This window comes from Oncorhynchus gorbuscha, linkage group LG15, assembly GCF_021184085.1.
Source record: "Oncorhynchus gorbuscha isolate QuinsamMale2020 ecotype Even-year linkage group LG15, OgorEven_v1.0, whole genome shotgun sequence".
Classification (NCBI taxonomy): domain Eukaryota; kingdom Metazoa; phylum Chordata; class Actinopteri; order Salmoniformes; family Salmonidae; genus Oncorhynchus; species Oncorhynchus gorbuscha.
In genome coordinates, this window is record NC_060187.1 from 80296195 (window position 1) to 80316615 (window position 20421).

Sequence of the window (20421 nt, forward strand, 5' to 3'; positions counted from 1 at the left end):
TTTGTTCAGGAATGACCAGGGTGTAATGTGGAATGGACAGTACAATAGTCACGGAAGGTGACAGTATCTCTCCAATTCTGGGACTCTTGAACTGGAGGAGGGGGACTTGGTCTACATGCGTCTCCCATCAGGTTAAAGGATCTATGATGATTCTAATAAACAGCTCAGTGACTTCCTGCTCTTTCCTATGTGAGATGAACACCACAAAAGCTGTAATAAAAAGTCCAATCTGTTATGACATTCCATGAAACATTATGACGCTAAATTAAAATGACTTAACGTCTTCTGTTGTGTTGACGTTTGACTGTATTTACTATGATACAGATGAATGTTATTCAGCTCAGTAGTTTGGCTGTATTTACTATGATATAGATGAATGTTATTCAGCTCAGTAGTTTGGCTGTAGGCTATGATATAGATGAATGTTATTCAGCTCAGTAGTTTGGCTGGAAGGCAAGGGGACAGCGTTGGGGGTTAAAGTGGTAATATATTTATTGTATGTAACTACAGACTGAATTAAATAACAGTCCAGATCAACAGTCAGTTTAACTGATCATTTCAAGCAGAAATTGATCAATTACGATGCTAAAGTGAATGTTTAAGTGAAATCACATCCACTTCATTCTTTCTCTGCTTAATGACAACACTAGCAGCCCATTTAGCCTATTAAAGCTATACTGCTCCCATATTGATCTGTTACACCTATCCATCTACTAACCGACATACAGGCTGGTCAGTATCACCAAACACAGACAGCAAACTTTAAAGGTACAATCCTGAGTTTGTGTCAGCCCAACAGCAGCCCACCCACTTGGTTTGGTGTAAAGCTTAGAGATGCGTCTAGTCCTGCTTGGTAACATTATTCCTAAATATGTTTCAGAAGTTGCACTACATGGCAGTTTGGAACTCAGTAGTGAGTGTTGAAACTGAGGGCAGACACTTTTTACGCGCTACACCCTTCAGCACTTGGCAGTCCCGTTCTGTGAGCTTGTGTGGCCTGCCACTTTGTGGCTGAGCTGTTGTTGCTCCTAGACGTTTCCGCTTCACAATAACATCACTTACAGTTGACCGGGGCGGCTCTGGCAGGGCAGAAGTTTGACAAACTGACTTGTTGGAAAGGTAGCATCCTATGACGGTGCCACGTTGAAAGCAGTTCTTTGTGTCGGTGAAGAATATAAATGACTGAGTAATGTGTACATGTTTAAGTTCCTCCCTGGTATATCCGGAGAGTTAACTTCCTTGTAATTGCTTGAATAAAATCTTAACTTGAAAATGAGCTCTGCCTGATCCTTGGAAGAAGTTTTTCTTCAACAGCATACACAGAGGACAGGTGTAGAAAAGCACTATGCCAGAGTGCCGGGGTTAAGGAGGTGACAGGAGTGTCAGGGAGGGAAACTAAATATGCCCCTCGTACACTCACACACATCTACACTCACACACACTCCACATCTTGATTCTGGTCTCAGGACTTTCCCTGGGGGGTGTGACCAAAGGTTATTATTAGTGTCTGTCTCAACCGTCTTTCTCTCAATCTCCTGTATCCTTCTCATATCTCTCCTTCCCTATCTACTTTCTCCTTATCTGTCTGTCTCTTTGCTTCTCTGTTCCGTCTTCATCGGTTCATCTAATCTGTCTTTCTCATCTTGTTTCATTCGTACTTCACTGTCTTACTTTTGTCTCTTTGTCACTCTATTTTTCTTTTTGCTGTTTTCTCTTCCCTCTTGACTTTTGTCTGTTCTGTCTTCCTCTGCACTGCTTTTTGCTCTGTCATTAGTTTCTGTCTTCTCTCTTCAGTCGTCTTTCCTTATCCTGTTTCACTGTCTGTGGACTTTATCCTTTTTCTTCGCTGTCTTCTTTACCTACACTGTATCTTCCTCTCCCTCTTTCCCTTAACTCCTTAATTCCCTCTCTCTGTTCTGAGTTATGGGGAAGACAGACTCTTTGTACTCTGTGTATAAGAGCTTCCTGGACTGTCTCTGCCTCTCTGTGAGTAACCATCTGCATCTTCCCTCCTCTTCCTCCTCATCTGCTTCTCTCTTCCATCGTCTCCTTTCCTTCTCTCTCCCCATCCCCTCCTTTCCTCTGCTATGCACTGTTCATATGTTCACTGCCTTTTTCTTAATGTTTGAATTCATTTAGTTGTGTTTTGTGAAGTTTGATACAGCTGAGTTTTATTCCTGGCAACCCTTCACTCTCTCTACCTGTTTTCTGCCTCTGAACACCACAACTCATAGAGAGAGAAGTCTGTGTGTGTGTTCATTCAGTCTGTAAGCCACCCTTAAGTCAGAGAAAGTTGCCTGCTCAGCACTCTCTCTTTCTCTCTGGCTTTTCTTTCTCTCAGCACTCTTTCTCTCTCGCTCCCTCTTTCTCTCAGCTCTATCTTTCTATGATCTTTCTCTCAGCACTCTGTTTCTCTCTGGCTCCCTCTTTCTCTCAGCACTCTCTTTTCTCGTCTTCTGTTTGGCACTGTTTTTCTGGCTCTCTTTATCGCTGAATGTTATCTCAGCACTCTCTTTCTCTCTCACTCCCTCTTTCTCTCAGCACTCTTTGATATAGATCCCTCTTTATTCAGCACTCTCTAGTTTGGCTGGAAGGCTCTCAGCACTCTCTCTCTTTCTCTTGTGTTTCTCTAGCTTATTGCTATGTCTTTCTCTCAGACTGTTTCTCTCAGGCTCCCTCTTTCTCTCAGCACGCTTAACTCGCTCATTTCAAGCACGCTCTTGCTCCCTTTTCTCTCAGCACTGCTCTTTCTCTCTGTTTCTTTCTCGCTCTCTCTTCTCTCAGCACTCTCATTCTCTTCTCTGCTCTTTCTCTCAGCACTCTTTCTCTCTCGCTCCATTTTCCCTCAGCACTCTCTAAAGCTCAGTCTTTCTCTCAGCACTCTCTGATTCTCTCTTGCTCCCTACACTCTCAGCTCCATCTCTCAGCACTCATTCTCTCTGGTCTATCTTTCTCTCAGCCAGCAAACTTTCTCTCTGGCTCCCAACTTTCTCTCAGCTCTCTTTCTGGCTCCCTCTTTCTCTCAGCACTCTCTCTCTTCTCTCTGGCTCATCTTTCTCTCAGCACTCTCTTTCTCTCAGCACTCTTTCTCGCTCTCTCTTTTCTCAGCACTCAGTTCTTTCTGGCTCCCTCTTGAAACTCAGCACTCTCTCTTTCTCGCTCTCTTTCTCTCATCACTCTTTCTCTCTCGCTCCCTCTTTCTCTCAGCACTCTTTCTCGCTCTCTTTCTCTCAGCACTCTTTTTCTCTCTGGCTCTCTTTCTCGTTGCTTTCTCTCAGCACTCTCTTTCTCTCTCGCTCCCTCTTTCAGCACACTCTCTTTCTCTCTGGCTCTCTCAGCACTCTCTTTCTCTCAGCTCTTTCTCGCTCTTCTTTCTCTCAGCACTCTCTCTCGCTCTCTCTTTCTCTCAGCACTCTCTCTCTTTTCTCTCTCAGCACTTCTTCTTTCTCGGGCAGGCTCTTGTTGGAAAGGTCGCATCCTATGACGGTGCCACGTTGAAAGCAGTCTTTCTCTCATCACTGAGTAATGTGTCTTTTCAGTTCACTCTCTTATATCTCTGGCTCTTAGCACTTCCTTGTCTCTTGCTTTTCTCTCAAACTCTTAACTTGAGCACTCTGAGCTCTGCCTGGCTCTTGGAAGCACTTTTTTTCTCTCAGCACACTCTACACAGGCTCTCTCAGCACTGTCTCTTTCTCTCTGGCTCTCTCAGCACTATGCTCAGAGTGGCTCTCTCAGCACTCTCTCTTTTTCTCTCTGGCTCTCTCAGCACTCTCTCTCTCTCTCTGGAGCACTGCACACTCTTTCTCTCTGGCTCTCTCAGCACACTCTCTTTCTCTCTGGCTCTCTCAGCACACTCTCTTTCTCTCTGGCTCTCTCAGCACTCTCTCTTTCTCTCTGGCTCTCTCAGCACTCTCTCTCTTTCTCTCTGGCTCTCTCAGCACTCTCTCTCTTTCTCTCAGCACACTCTCTTTCTCTCTGGCTCTCTCAGCACTCTCTTTCTCTCAGCACTCTCTTTCTCTCAGCACTTCTTTCTCTCAGCACTCTCTCTCTCAGCACTCGTCTTTCTCTCAGCACTCTCTCTTTCTCTCAGCACTCCTTTCTCTCATTACTCTTTCTCGCTTCTCTTTCTCTCAGCACTTTTCTCGCTCTCTCTCTCAGCACTCTCTTTCTCTCAGCACTTTTCTCGCTTCTCTGTTCTCAGCACTCTTCTCGCTTCTCTTTCTCTCAGCACTCTTTCTCATCTTTTCTCTCAGCACTCTCTTTCTCTCAGCACTCTTTCTCTCAGCACTTTTTCTCTCAGCACTCTCTTTCTCTCAGCACTCTATTTTTCTTTCTCTCAGCACTTTTCTCGCTTCTCTTTCTCTCAGCACTCTTTCTCTCAGCACTCTCTTTCTCTCAGCACTCTTTCTCGCTATCTCTTTCTCTCAGTTTCTCGCTCTTCTCTTTCTCTCAGCACTCTCTTTTCTCTCAGCACTCTTTCTCGCTATCTCTTTCTCTCAGCACTTTATCTCTCAGCACTCTTTCTCGCTGTCTCTTTCTCTCAGCACTCTTTCTCGTATCTCTTTCTCTCAGCACTCCTCTTTCTCTCTGGCTCTCTCAGCACTCTCTTCTTTCTCTCAGCACTCTCTCTTCTCTGGCTCTCTCAGCACTCTCTTTGTCTCAGCACTCTCTTTCTCTAAGCACTCTTTTCTCTCAGCACTCTCTCTGCACTCTCTGTTCTCCAGCACTCTCTCTCTCCTCCTCTTCCTCCACTCGTTCTGCTTCTCTTTCTTCAGCACTCTTTCTCGCTCTCTCTTTCTCTCAGCACTCTCTTTCTCTCAGCACTCTTTCTCGCTCTCTTTCTCTCAGCACTCTTTCCGCTCTCTCTTTCTCTCAGCACTCTCTTTCTCTCAGCACTCTTCTCGTTCTCTCTCAGCACTTTTTCTCTCAGCACTCTTTCTCGCTATCTCTTTGAATTCAGCACTCTTAGTCTCTTTCTCTCAGCACTGTTTTTCTCTGGCTTGATCTCAGCACTCTGAGTTTTTCTCTCAGCACACCTCTTTCTCTCTGGCTCTCTCAGCACTGTTTTCTGCTCTCAGCACTCTCTTTCTCTCAGCACTCTCTTTCTCTCAGCACTCTGTCTTTCTCTCAGCACTTCAGTCTCTCAGCACTCTCTCTCTCTGGCTCTCTCAGCACTCTTTCTCTCAGCACTCTCTTTCTCTCTCGCACTCTCTTTCTCTCAGCACTCTCTCTTTCTCTCAGCACTCTTTCTCGCTCTCTCTTTCTCTCAGCACTCTTTCTCGCTCTCTTTCTCTCAGCACTCTTTCTCTCGCTCTCTCTTTCTCTCAGCACTCTCTTTCTTCTTCAGCACTCGCTATCTCTTTCTCTCAGCACTCTTTCGCTCTCTCTTTCTCTCAGCACTTTCTCTCAGCACTCTTTCTCGCTATCTCTTTCTCTCAGCACTCTCTTTTCTCAGCACTCTTCTCTCTTTCTCTCAGCACTCTTTCTCGCTATCTCTTTCTCTCAGCACTCTCTTTCTCTCTGGCTCTCTCAGCACTCTCTCTCTTTCTCTCTGGCTCTCTCAGCACTCTCTCTCTCTTCTCTCTGGCTCTCTCAGCACTCTCTCTTTTCTCTCAGCACACTCTCTTTCTCTCTGGCTCTCTCAGCACACTCTCTTTCTCTCTGCTCTCTCAGCACACTCTCTTTCTCTCTCTGGCTCTCTCAGCACTCTCTCTTCTCTTTCTCTCAGCACTCTCTCTGTTTCTCTCTGGCTCTCTCAGCACTCTTTCTCTCAGCACACTCTCTTCTCTGGCTCTCTCAGCACTCTCTTTCTCTCAGCACTCTCTCTTTCTCTCAGCACTCTCTCTTTCTCTCAGCACTCTCTTTCTCTCATTACTCTTTCTCGCTCTCTTTCTCTCAGCACTCTTTCTCGCTCTCTCTTTCTCTCAGCACTCTCTTTCTCTCAGCACTCTTTCTCGCTCCCTCTTTCTCTCAGCACTCTTTCTCGCTATCTCTTTCTCTCAGCTCTCTCTTTTCTCTCAGCACTCTCTTTCTCTCAGCACTCTTTTTCTCTCAGCACTCTCTTTCTCTCAGCACTCTCTTTCTCTCAGCACTCTTTCTTCTCTTTCTCTCAGCACTCTTTCTCGCTATCTCTTCTCTCAGCACTCTTTCTCTCAGCACTCTCTTTCTCTCAGCACTCTTTCTCGCTATCTCTTTCTCTCAGCACTCTTTCTCGCTCTCTCTTTCTCTCAGCACTCTTTCTCGCTCTCTCTTTCTCTCAGCACTCTCTTTCTCTCAGCACTCTTTCTCGCTATCTCTTTCTCTCAGCACTCTCTTTCTCTCTCAGCACTCTTTCTCGCTTCTCTTTCTCTCAGCACTCTTTCTCGCTATCTCTTTCTCTCAGCACTCTCTCTTTCTCTCTGGCTCTCTCAGCACTCTCTCTCTTTTCTCTCAGCACTCTCTTTCTCTCTCTCTCTCAGCACTCTCTTTCTCTCAGCACTCTCTTTCTCTCAGCACTCTCTTTTCTCTCAGCACTCTCTTTCTCTCAGCACTCTCTTTCTCTCAGCACTCTCTTTCTCTCAGCACTCTCTCTTTTCTCTCAGCACTCTCTCTCTCAGCACTCTCTCTTTCTCTCAGCACTCTTTCTCGCTCTCTCTTTCTCTCAGCACTCTCTTTCTCTCAGCACTCTTTCTCGCTTTCTTTCTCTCAGCACTCTTTCTTTCTCTCTTCTCTCAGCACTCTCTTTCTCTCAGCACTCTTTCTCGCCTCTTTCTCTCAGCACTCTCTTTCTCTCAGCACTCTCTTTCTCTCAGCACTCTCTCTTTCTCTCAGCACTCTCTCTTTCTCTCAGCACTCTCTCAGCACTCTCTCTTTCTCTCAGCACTCTTTCTTTCTCTCTGGCTTTCTCTCAGCACTCTCTTTCTCTCAGCACTCTCTCGCTTCTCTTTCTCTCAGCACTCTTTCTCATCTCTCTCAGCACTCTCTTTTTCAGCACTCTCTGGCTCTCTTTCTCTCAGCACTCTCTTTTCTCTCAGCACTCTTTCTCGCTTCTCTTTCTCTCAGCACTCCTCTCTTTTCTCTCAGCACTCTCTTTTCTCTCTGGCTCTCTCAGCACTCTCTCTTTCTCTCAGCACTCTCTCTTTTCTCTCAGCACTCTTTCTCAGCATCTCTTTCTCTCAGCACTCTCTTTCTTCTGGCTCTCTCAGCACTCTCTTTCTCTCAGCACTCTCTTTCTCTCAGCACTCTCTTTCTCTCAGCACTCTCTCTTTCTCTCAGCACTCTCTCTCTCAGCACTCTCTCTTTCTCTCTGGCTCTCTCAGCACTCTCTTTCTCTCAGCACTCTCTCTTTCTCTCAGCACTCTTTCTTTCTTTTCTCAGCACTCTTTCTCTATCTCTTTCTCTCAGCACTCTTTCTCGCTTCTCTCTCTCAGCACTCTCTTTCTCTCAGCACTCTTTCTCTCTCTTTCTCTCAGCACTCTTTTCTCTCTTTTCTCTCAGCACTCTCTTTTCTCAGCACTCTTTCTCGGCTCTCTTTCTCTCAGCACTCTCTTTCTCTCAGCACTCTTTCTCGCTATCTCTTTCTCTCAGCACTCTTTCTCGCTATCTCTTTCTCTCAGCACTCTCTCTTTCTCTCTGGCTCTCTCAGCACTCTCTCTTTCTCTCAGCACACTCTCTTTCTCTCTGGCTCTCTCAGCACTCTCTTTCTCTCAGCACTCTCTTTCTCTCAGCACTCTCTCTTTCTCTCAGCACTCTCTCTTTCTCTCAGCACTCTCTCTTTCTCTCAGCACTCTCTCTTTCTCTCAGCACACTCTCTTTCTCGCTCTCTCTCTTTCTCTCAGCACTCTCTTTCTCTCTCGCTCCCTCTTTCTCTCAGCACTCTCTCTCTTTCTCTCAGCACTCTCTCTTTCTCTCTGGCTCTCTTTCTTTCAGCACTCTTTCTCTCAGCACTCTCTCTTTCTCTCAGCACTCTCTCTTTCTCTCAGCACACTCTCTTTCTCGCTCTCTCTTTCTCTCAGCACTCTCTTTCTCTCTCGCTCCCTCTTTCTCTCAGCACTCTCTCTCTTTCTCTCAGCACTCTCTCTTTCTCTCTGGCTCTCTTTCTTTCAGCACTCTTTCTCTCAGCACTCTCTCTCTTTCTCTCTCGCTCCCTCTTTCTCCTTGTGATGTTCTGATATTAATAACAGTCTTAGAATGTAGATGGAAATAGTCACAGAGCTGCCCCATGTAGGCCAGCCAGTCACATGACATTTCTCATTTAGGCCCGTTATACCAGGACAGGACAGGGAGAGGGTTTAGGGCTCCACTCTACTGTATGTACAGATAACATAGTCTACTACTGACAGTCCACTAGTGCATACTCTGTTTAAGTGCAGTTCCAAGTCCCAAGTCATTACATTCATCAGGAATGGACTGTTTTCTTAAAGAGTTAGGAGCCTGTGGAATTGGATAACATCATCGGGGGCTTGCAACTCTAGTCCTCAGCTTACAAGCATTTTAGATTATTAAGCAGCTGTTATGTCAGCTGTGTGTGTGTGTGTGTGTTATTGAGAGGCTCAGTCCAACTATGCTGACGACTTTTGCCCTGTTGTCCCCTCCTCTAAACCCCTGACCTCTGACCCCTAGAGGAGCAGCAGTGAGGGGCCAGGGACGAACGAGAAGGCCCCTGATGATGGTCACCTGGCCTACCAGAATGGAGACATTCTACAAGAGAGATGTAGGATATGTTTACATCTACTAGTCCCTCCCACTATCCTCTAGTCTTCACACATTGAAAAGACAGGATAGGTGAATGTTTTCGAGCCCTCTCATAAAGAGACTCCTCTACTTCCCAGTCTTTAATGGAATCCCCATGCCTCCATCTCTTCATCTTCCCCATCAGATGAGGTTATCAGTCTGTTGGGAGAGGGCACCTTTGGGAAGGTGGTGACGTGTGTGGACCGGCACAGGTATGAGAGGCATTTATAAGATACACATGCACACTCGTAGAGCATCAGGTGGAGCGTGTGCTGGTTGTTAGCTAGCTGTTCTCTCTGTCTCTCTCTCAGGGCTGGGGCACGTGTAGCTCTGAAGATCATTAAGAACATGGAGAAGTACAGACAAGCTGCTAAACTGGAGATCAATGTCCTGGAGAAAATCAACGAGAAAGACCCACACAACAAACAGTACGGAGTCTGATGGGCCAGTAGAAAGTTTGAGAAGTTGTTTCCCTCACCTTCTGTGGCTTTCTCTTTACTTCTCTCCCCCTCCTCCCCTCCTCCTCTCGCTCTCAGTCAATGTGTTCAGATGCTGGACTGGTTTGACTACCATGGTCATGTGTGTATCTCCATGGAGCTGCTAGCCCTCAGCACTTTTGACTTCCTGAAGGAGAACAACTTCCTGCCGTACTGTATGGATCACATCCGCCAGATGGCCTACCAGATCTGCCTCGCTGTCAACTGTGAGTGTGTCACACACATATCTGTATGCCCATGTGCATGCTGCTAGCTCTCCAGAACCAGGGTTGGTGGTGACTACTTCCATAGACTATGACATTACTTACCAGGGATTGTTTTGTGTCTGGTATTGGTCTGACCAGAAGAGGGCGCTGAATGAAGCTCAGTCTACAAGCCTAAAACTCAACTCTGGGCCTCAAAGCCAGTTTCACTGCTTTTTTCATTGTTCCCCTCTAATCAGGGACTGATTTAGACCAATTAAGTATCAGGTAGAACAGAAAAGCAGCAGGCTCCGGACCTCGTAGGGTCAGAGTTGAATAGCGCTGGTCTACTACATACTGTAGAGGAACTATGGGCAGCAAGTGCAACGCTGGGCAGTTTCACCTTGGCTGTCCAGGCATTATCATGATGGATGCATGGTTTATCTGTTTCCCTCTGCAGTTCTCCATATCAACAAGCTGACCCACACTGACCTCAAACCTGAGAACATCCTGTTTGTCAACTCTGACTACACCATCACTTACAACGCTGAGAAGGTGAGAGGGAGGGGGAGGGCTTTATCCTTCCTTCATCACTCTCTTCTTTACCTACGCTGTATCTGGGGGTTTCTCCTTTGGGCAAAAGACCGTCCTCTGTCCTCTCTCCTCTGTCCTCTCATCTGTGACCCGGAAACCGATGAGTGGTCGAGGAGTGTGTCAATTAATTAGTAGGCAAAGAAGAGTGTCGTCCCCTCCTCGATAGCCACTTTTCATTGAGGACACTCGTGTCTACAGTATCCTACTGCAGAAGAGTTTTGACTTCTGCCACACCCCATTGGAAATATACCACACCCCATTTGAAATATACCACACCCCATTTGAAATATACCACACCCCATTTGAAATATACCACACCCCATTTGAAATATACCACACCCCATTTGAAATATACCACACCCCATTTGAATCAGGTTTGGTTTTGTCAGAGGAGAAAACACACTTTAAAAACAATATGCTACGTATTGTTTTAACCATAAACTGTTTTGCATCTTCATTCGTTTTGATCACTTAAACATTTATTTTGGGATCCACCCCTGAAAACGTCATTTGCCTGATGAGTGGAGAAGGACCGTCTCATTTCAACCCCGGTCACTCTCCTTGCCAATCCTCCGAGATGAACTTTTACCTTTTTCAGAATGAGGCGATAGAGGACGGAGGATAGAGGGCGGAGGATAGGGGCGGAGGATAGAGGGCGGAGGATAGAGGGCGGAGGATAGAGGGCGGAGGATAGAGGACGGAGGGATAGAGGGCGGAGGATAGAGGGCGGAGGATAGAGGGCGAGGGAGAGAGGGCGGAGGATAGAGGACGAGGGAGAGAGGGCGGAGGATAGAGGGCGGAGGATAGAGGGCGGAGGAGAGAGTACGGGGAGGAGGAGAGAGGGGCGGGGGATAGAGGGCGGGGGATAGAGGGCGGGGGAGAGGGCGGGGGATGAGGGAGGAGGAGGGAGGGAGGAGGAGAGAGGGCGGGGAGAAGAGAGGGCGGGGATAGAGGGAGGAGGGGCGGGGGATAGAGGGAGGAGGGCGGAGGAGAGAGGGAGGAGGATAGAGGACGGAGGATAGAGGACGGAGGATAGAGGCGGAGGAGAGAGGGCGGAGGGGAGAGAGGGCGGGGGAGAGAGGACGAGGGAGAGAGGGCGGGGGAGAGAGGACGGAGGAGAAGAGAGGACGGGGGGAGAGAGGACGGAGGAGAAGAGAGGACGGGGGAGAGAGGACGGGGGAGAGTGGATGAGGGAGAGTGGACGAGGCAGAGTGGACGAGGGAGAGAGGGCGGAGGAGAGAGGACGAGGGAGAGTGGGCGGAGGATAGAGGGAGGAGGAGAGAGGGCAGAGGAGAAGAGAGGGCGGAGGAGAAGAGAGGGCGGAGGAGAAGAGAGGACGGGGGAGAGTGGACGGAGGAGAGTGGACGGAGGAGAGTGGGCGGAGGAGAGAGGGAGGAGGAGAGAGGGCGGAGGAGAGAGGGCGGAGGAGAGAGGGCGGAGGAGAAGAGAGGGCGGAGGAGGAGAGAGGGCGGAGGAGGAGAGGGCGGAGGAGAGAGAGGGCGGAGGAGGAGAGAGGGCGGAGGAGGAGAGAGGGCGGAGGAGGAGAGAGGGCGGAGGAGAGAGGGCAGAGGAGAAGGAGAGGGAGGAGGAGGAGAGGGACGGAGGAGAGGGACGGAGGAGAGAGGAGAGAGGGCGAGGAGAGAGGACGGAGGAGAGAGGGGGAGGAGGAGAGAGAGGGCGGGAGGAGGAGAGAGGGCGGAGGAGAGAGAGGGCGGAGGAGAGAGGGCGGAGGTGGGAGGGCGGAGGAGGGAGGGCGGAGGAGAGTGGACGGAGGAGAGTGGACGGGGAGAGAGGAGAGGGAGGAGGAGAGAGGGCAGAGGAGAGAGGGCAGAGGAGAAGAGAGGGCGGAGGAGAGAGAGGGCGGGGGAGGAGGAGGGAGAGGGACGGAGGAGAGAGGACGGAGGAGAGGGACGGAGGAGAGGGACGGAGGAGAGGGACGGAGGAGAGAGGCGGAGGAGAGAGGGCGGAGGAGAGAGGGCGGAGGAGAGAGAGGGGCGGAGGAGGAGAGAGGGCGGAGGAGGAGAGAGGGCGGAGGGAGAGAGAGGGCCTAGGAGGAGAGAGGGCGGAGGAGGAGAGAGGGCGGAGGAGAGAGGGCGGGGAGTCCCCCTCGGGGAGAGGGACTGAGGGGAGAGTGGACTCTCTCTGTGGGCGGAGGATTCTGTCCCGGGGGAGGAGAGAGGGAGGAGGAGAGAGGGCGGAGGAGGAGAGAGGGCTCTCTCTGAGGAGAGAGGGCTCTCTCTGAGGGCCTCTCTCTCTCTGTCCCCCTCTCTCTCTCCCTCCCCCTCTTCCCTCTCGGAGTCCCCCTCTCTCTCTCTCTCTCTCTCTCGGAGGAGGAGGAGGGCGGAGGAGGAGAGAGGGCTCTCTCTGAGAGAGGGCTCTCTCTGTCCCTCCTCTCTCTCTCTGTCCCCCCTCTCTCTCTCTCTGCCCCCTCTCTCTCTGGAGGAGAGAGGGCTCTGTCCCCCCTCTCTCTCTCTCTCTGTCCCTCCCTCTCTCTCTCTGAGAGGGACGGGGAGAGTCTCTCTGGAGAGTCTCTCTCTCTTCTCTGCCCCCTCTTTCCTTCTCTCTCTCTCTGGAGGAGAGAGGGCTCTGGGAGAAGAGAGGGCTCTGTCCCCCCTCTCTCTCTCTCTGTCCCCCCTCTCTCTCTCTGTCCCCCTCTCTCTATCCCCCCGGGGATAGAGGGCTGGGGATAGAGGGCGGGGATCTGTCCCCCCTCTCTCTCTGTCCTCCCCTAGAGGACTCTCTCTGTCCCCCCTCGGAGGATAGAGGTCCCCCTCTCTCTCTGTCCCCCCTCTCTCTCTCTCTGTCCCCCCTAGAGGACTCTGTCCCCCTCTCTCTCTCTGTCCCTCCTCGGGGAGAGAGGACCCCTCTCTCTCGGAGTCCCCCTCTCTCGGGGGAGAGAGGACTGAGGAGAGAGGACGGTCCCTCCCTCTCTCTCGGGGGAGAGAGGACGGGGAGAGAGCCCCCCCCCCTCTCTGTCGGGGAGAGTGGACGAGGCAGAGTGGACGGAGGAGAGAGTCCCCCCCCCTCTAGGAGAGAGGGCAGAGGAGAGAGGGCGGAGGAGAGAGGGCGGAGGAGAGAGGGCGGAGGAGAAGAGAGGACGGGGATTTCTGGACGGAGGAGAGTGGACGGAGGAAGTGGGCGAGAGGATAGAGGGAGGAGGAGAGAGGGCGGAGGGAGAAGAGAGGCTGGTGGAGGAGAGAGTGCAGAGGTGGAAATGGGCAGGAGGAGAGAGGGCGGAGGAGGAGAGAGGGCAGGAGGATCTAGAGGGCACTACCGAGAGGGCGGAGGAGAGAGGACTGAGGAGAAGAGAGGGCAGAGGAGAGAGGACGGGGAGAGTGGACTAATCTTGGACTATTGGCGGAGCTGAACATGTGTTACTGTTCCAACTCAGAGGAGAGAGGGCTGGGCTGAGAGGGCATCCGTGTGATGTCTGAGTATCGGAGCATCCTGTTTGAGTACTATGAAGGAGAGAGGGCGGATCAGGTACTGTGTGGATGTGTCGGTGGAGAGAGGGCGGAGGACGTGTCTGTGTGGACGGAGTCTGTGTGGACGGAGGAGAGTGGACGGAGGAGAGTGGACGGAACTAGAGTTCGGGGACCAGAGGGTCCCTAGGAGAATAGTAGAAGGGCGGAGGAAGAGTTAGGGTTAGGAGGGGGAGAGGAGAGGGGACGGAGGAGGAGAGAGGGCGGAGGAGGAGTTAAGGGGCGGAGGTGGGAGGGCGGGAGGTTTTGAGGGCGGAGGAGAGAGGACGGAGGGAGAGAGGACGGAGGAGAGAGGACGGAGTTAGGGTTAGGAGGAGGGTTAGGACGGAGGAGAGAGGACGGAGGAGAGAGGACGGAGGAGAGAGGACGGAGTTAGAGAGGGTTAATTGATTAAATGTTAGTGTTCCTTTAGGTTTTCTTCTTAGTCTTCTTAGGAGTTAGGGTTAGTTCTCTGTCCCCCCTCTCTTCTCTCTCTGTTCCCCCTCTCTCTTGTCCCCCCTCTCTTTCTATCGCCCCTCTCTCTTCTCTGCTCCCCCTCTCTCTCTCTCTGTCCCCCCTCTCTCTCTGTCCCCCCCTCTCTCTCTCTGTCCCCCCTCTTCTCTCCCCCCCTCTCTCTCTCTCTCTCCCCCCTCTTTTGAATCTGCTCCCTCCCGCTCTCTCTCTCCCCCCCTCTCTCTCTCTGTCCCACTCCCCCCTCTCTCTCTTGTCTGCCCCCCCTCTCTCTCTCTGTCCCCCCCTCTCTCACTGTCCCCCACCCTCTCTCTCTCTGTCCCTCCCTCTCTCTCTCTGTCCCCCCTTCTCTCTCTGTCCCCCTCTCTCTCTCTCTGTCCCCCCCTCTGTCTCTGTCCCCCCCTCTCTGTCCCCCCCTCTCTCTGCCCCCCCTCTCTCTCTGTCCTCCCCTCTCTCTCTGTCCCTCCCCTCTCTCTCTCTGTCCCCCCCCTCTCTCTCTCTCTCTGCCCCCCTCTGCTCTGACCCCCTCTCTCTCTGCCCCCTCTCTCATGATGGAGAGAGTCTGTCCCTCCCCTCTCTCTGTCCCCCCCCCTCTGCTCTCCTGTCCCCCCCCTCTCTCTCTCTGTCCCCCTCTCTCTCTCTCTCTGCCCCCTGATCTGCCCCCTCCTCTCTCTCTCTCTGGTCCCTCCCTCTCTCTCTCTCTGTCCCTCCCCCTCTCTCTCTCTGCCCCCCTCTCTCTCTCTGTCCCCCTCTCTCTCTCTGCCCCCCTCTCTCTCTCTGTCCCCCCTCTCTCTCTCTGTCCCTCCCTCTCTCTCTCTCTGTCCCCCCCCCTCTCTCTCTGGATGTCCCTCCCTCTCTCTCTCTCTGTCCCTCCCTCTCTCTCTCTGTCCCTCCCTCTCCTCTATCCCCCCTCTCTCTCATGTCCCCCCTCTCTCTCTCTGTCCCCCCCCTCTCTCTCTGTCCCCCTCTGATCTGCAAGACCCCCCTCTCTGATGTCCCCCCCTCTCTCTCTCTGTCCCTCCCTCTCCTCTCTGCCCCCCTCTCTCTCTCTGTCCCCCCTCTAACTCTCTGATGGAGAGAGTACTCCCTCCCTCTCTCTGCTGCCCCCCCCTCTGCTCTCCCCCCCTCTCTGGAGAGTCCCCCCCCTCTCTCTCTCTCTGTCCCTCCCCTCTCTCCCTCTGTCCCTCCCCCTCTCTCTCTCTGCCCCCCTCTCTCTCTGCCCCCCCTCTCTGTCCCCCCCACCTCTATTTCTCTCGCTCTCTCAGAAGCGGGATGAGAGGAAAGTGAAGGATACAACAGTAAGGCTGGTGGATTTTGGCAGTGCCACGTTTGACCAGGAACACCACAGCACCACCATATCTGCCACTACCGTGCTCCTGAAGTTATTCTGGGTAACCTACACACATCACACTCACACACTCTAATCTTGGACTATTGGCTAGCTGAACATATGTTACTGTTCCAACTCAGAGCTGGGCTGGAGTCATCCGTGTGATGTCTGGAGTATCGGCTGCATCCTGTTTGAGTACTATGAAGGCTTCACCAGGTATATCAGGTACTGTGTGGATGTGTCTGTGGGACGTGTCTGTGTGGACGTGTCTGTGTGGACGTGTCTGTGTGGACGTGTCTGTGTGGACGTGTCTGTGTGGACGTGTCTGATGGGACGAGTCTGTGTGGACGTGTTTAACTATACTTCTGGGGACCAGAAGTCCCTACAAGAATAGTAAAGATTAAAGAGTAGGGTTAAGATTAAATACAAATCTGACCAACTGGGGACATTTTGTTGGTCCCCACAAGGTCAAATGCTATTTCATCGGGTTAGAGTTAGGGTTAGGAGTTAGGGTTAGTTTAAGGGTTATGAGCGAGGGTTAAGATTAAAGTTAGTGTTCAGGTTAGAGTTATGGTTAGGGGTCAGGGTTTAGGGAAAACAGGATTTTGAATGGGACTGAATTGTGTGTCCCCACAATGTTAGTGACAAAAGACTGTGTTTGTGTTTGTTGTTTGTGTGATTACAAGTGAAAGTGAACTAAGTTGGGAGTTTATAGCTTCTGCTGACCAGTGTTTGTGTTTGTCTCAGACCCATGACAACCAGGAGCACCTGGCCATGATGGAGAGAGTACGGGGACCTCTCCCCTCTACGATGATCTGCAAGACCAGGTAACACATGATGGAGAGAGTACGGGGACCTCTCCCCTCTACGATGATCTGCAAGACCAGGTAACACATGATGGAGAGAGTACGGGGACCTCTCCCCTCTACGATGATCTGCAAGACCAGGTAACACATGGAGAGAGTACGGGGACCTCTCCCCTCTACGATGATCTGCAAGACCAGGTAACACATGATGGAGAGAGTACGGGGACCTCTCCCCTCTACGATGATCTGCAAGACCAGGTAACACATGGAGAGAGTACATACCTCTCCCCTCTACGATGATCTGCAAGACCAGGTAACACATGATGGAGAGAGTACGGGGACCTCTCCCCTCTACGATGATCTGCAAGACCAGGTAACACATGATGGAGAGAGTACGGGGACCTCTCCCCTCTACGATGATCTGCAAGACCAGGTAACACATGATGGAGAGAGTACGGGGACCTCTCCCCTCTACGATGATCTGCAAGACCAGGTAACACATGGAGAGAGTACACCTCTCCCCTCTACGATGATCTGCAAGACCAGGTAACACATGGAGAGAGTATGGGGACCTCTCCCCTCTACGATGATCTGCAAGACCAGGTAACACATGATGGAGAGAGTACACCTCTCCCCTCTACGATGATCTGCAAGACCAGGTAACACATGGAGAGAGTACGGGGACCTCTCCCCTCTACGACGATCTGCAAGACCAGGTAACACATGATGGAGAGAGTCCGGGGACCTCTCCCCTCTACGATGATCTGCAAGACCAGGTAACACATGATGGAGAGAGTCCGGGGACCTCTCCCCTCTACGTTGATCTGCAAGACCAGGTAACACATGATGGAGAGAGTACGGGGACCTCTCCCCTCTACGATGATCTGCAAGACCAGGTAACACATGATGGAGAGAGTACGGGGACCTCTCCCCTCTACGATGATCTGCAAGACCAGGTAACACATGGAGAGAGTACGGGGACCTCTCCCCTCTACGATGATCTGCAAGACCAGGTAACACATGGAGAGAGTACACCTCTCCCCTCTACGATGATCTGCAAGACCAGGTAACACATGATGGAGAGAGTACGGCCTCTCCTCTACGATGATCTGCAAGACCAGGTAACACATGATGGAGAGACACACATACACACTCCTCATAGTACACCTCTCCCCTCTACGATGATCTGCAAGACCAGGTAACACATGGTGACAGTTACACACACACATACACACTCCTCACAGACACACATACACACTCCTCACAGACACACATACACACTCCTCATAGACACACATACACATACACACTCCTCATAGACACACATACACACTCCTCATAGACACACATACACACTCCTCACACACATACACACTCCTCATAGACACACATACACCTCCTCACAGACACACATACACACTCACAGACACACATACACACACAGACACACATCACACTCACAGACACACATACACACTCCTCACAGACACACATACACACTCCTCATAGACACACATCACACTCCTCAGACACACATACACACTCCTCATAGACACACATACCACTCACAGACACACATACACACACACCTCACAGACACACATACACACTCCTCACAGACACACATACACACTCTCACAGACACACATACACACTCCTCACAGACAAATACACACTCCTCACAGACACACATACACACATCACAGACACACATACACACTCCTCACAGACACACATACACACTCATCAGACACACATACACACTTCCAGACACACATCACACTAGACACACATACACACTCCTCACAGACACACATACACACTCCTCACAGACACACATACACACTTTCCAGACTCACATACAAATACACACTCCTCACAGACACACATACACATACACACTCCTCATAGACACACATACACACTCCTCACAGACACACATAGTAAACACTTTGTGTGATTTGTCCTTTCAGGAAGCAGAAGTATTTTCATTGCAGGCGTCTAGACTGGAACGATAACTCCAAGGCAGGACGATACGTCACAGACCACATTAAACCTCTATGGGTAAGTTACCCCTGAGATAAAGACACTCTAACCTGAGACTAGACTGGAACGATAACTCCAAGGCAGGACGATACGTCACAGACCACATTACATCTCTATGGGTAAGTTACCCCTGAGATAAAGACACTCTAACCTGAGACTAGACTGGAACGATAACTCCAAGGCAGGACGATACGTCACAGACCACATTAAACCTCTATGGGTAAGTTACCCCTGAGATAAAGACACTCTAACCTGAGACTAGACTGGTAAAGCCTTAGATACTTGGCACCTAAAGACACCCGTCTCAACGTCAACAGTGAGGAGGCGACTCCGGGATGCTGACCTTCTAGGCAGAGTTCCTCTGTCCAGGTTCTGTGTTCTTTTGCCCATCTTAATCTTTTCTTCTTATTGGCCAGTCTGAGATATGGCTTTTTCTTTACAACTCTGCCTAGAAGACCAGCATTCTAGAGTCGCCTCTTAACTGTTGATGTTGAGACTGGTGTTTTGCAGATACTATTTAATGAAGCTGCCAGTTGAGGACTTGTGAGGCGTTTGTTTCTCAAACTAGACACTCTAATGTACTTGTCCTCTTTCTCAGTTGTGCACCGGGGCCTCCCGCTCCTCTTTCTATTCTGGTTAGAACCAGTATGTGCTGTTCTGTGAAGGGAGTAGTACACAGCATTGTACAAGATCTTCAGTTTCTTGGCAATTTCTTGCATGGAATAGCCTTCATTTCTCAGAACAAGAATAGACTGACGTGTTTCAGAAGAAAAGTCTTTGTGTCTGGCCCTTTTGAGCCTGTAATCGAGAACCCACAAATGCTGATGCTCCAGACACTCAACTGGTCTAAAGAAGGCCAATCTTATTGCTTCTTTAATCAGAACTACAGTTTTCAGCTGTGTTAACATAATTGCAAAAGGGTTTTCTAATGATCAAGTAGCCTTTTAAAAGGATAAACTTGGATTAGCTAACACAACGTGCCATTGGAACACAGGAGTGATGGTGCTGATAATGGGCCTCTGTACACCTATGTAGATATTCCATAAAAATCAGCCGTTTCCAGCTACAATAGTCATTTACAACGTTAATAATGTCAACACTGTATTTCTGATCAATTTGATGTTATTTTAATGGACAAAAAATGTGCTTTTCTTTCAAGAACAAGGACATTTCTAAGTGACCCCAAAGTTTTAAACGGTAGTGTAGATGCCTTAGATACTTGCCACCTGAAGATACCCTCTAACCTGAGACTGTACATAGATACCTTAGATAACTTCAGAGAAAATACATCCTTATTGATGTCTTTCTGTTAATTGAACCCCTCCTCTCTCTCTCTCTCTCTCTCTCTCTCTCTCTCTCTCTCTCTCTCTCTCTCTCTCTCTCTCTCTCTCTCTCTCTCTCTCTCTCTCTCTCTCTCTCTTTTTTCTCTCTCTTTTTCTCTCTCTCTCTCTTTTTCTCTCTCTCTCTCTTTTCTCTCTCTCTTTTTCTCTCTCTCTCTCTCTTTTTCTCTCTCTCTCTCTCTCTTTTTCTCTCTCTCTCTCTCTCTTTTTCTCTCTCTCTCTCTCTCTCTCTTTTTCTCTCTCTCTCTCTCTTTTTCTCTCTCTCTCTCTCTTTTTCTCTCTCTCTCTCTCTTTTTCTCTCTCTCTCTCTCTCTCTTTTTCTCTCTCTCTCTCTCTCTCTCTCTCTCTCTCTCTCTTTTTTTTTCTCTCTCTCTCTTTTTTTCTCTCTCTCTCTCTCTCTTTCTCTCTCTCTCTATTTCAGAGATACCGGTTATCAGAAGCTAAGGAGCATCATCAGTTCTTTGACCTGTTGGAGAAGATGCTGGAGTACGAGCCCTCCAAACGCCTCTCTCTCTCCTCCGCCCTCCTCCATCCCTTCTTCCTACCACTCCGTAGGGGCAGCAAGGCCTGGGGGAGCACCCGGAACATCTGCCGATGACCACTGACCTTTAACCCTTAACATGGATGTGAGGAAGGACAGCCCAACCATGTCATACAACGTGCCGTTGTAATCTGTCAGGAAGTCGTGCTTTGTGACAAACTGGTGTCCGGAATCCCTGTGTATTATGAGGGAAATAGGCTAATCTGACCTCAGTGTCTGGGGCAAATGTATCCTTCTCCACCTTTAACATAAAAAATGGAATGGAGAGAGTCTGTCACTTCCCTTCATGGTTTGATTCAGTGGAGGCTGCAGAGGGGAGGACAGGCTCATAATAATGGCTGGAACAGAGTGAATGGAATGGCATCAAACCAGGTGTTTGATGTATTTGATATCATTCTACTCATTTTGCTCCATCCCTCCTCCCCTCCATCTCTTCCCCTC

General features: G+C 50.2%; 1 long non-coding RNA gene and 1 pseudogene across 1 annotated transcript; both read left to right on the forward strand.

The window, feature by feature from the left end:
- The first annotated feature begins 1848 nt into the window (after window positions 1–1848).
- Window positions 1849–20421, forward strand: part of LOC123997030 — a 19306-nt pseudogene continuing 733 nt past the window's right edge.
- On the forward strand, window positions 16344–17298 carry LOC123997031. The gene is made up of 3 exons (XR_006832076.1): window positions 16344–16546; window positions 16713–17009; window positions 17252–17298. It is a non-coding gene; the product is annotated as an uncharacterized LOC123997031 (long non-coding RNA).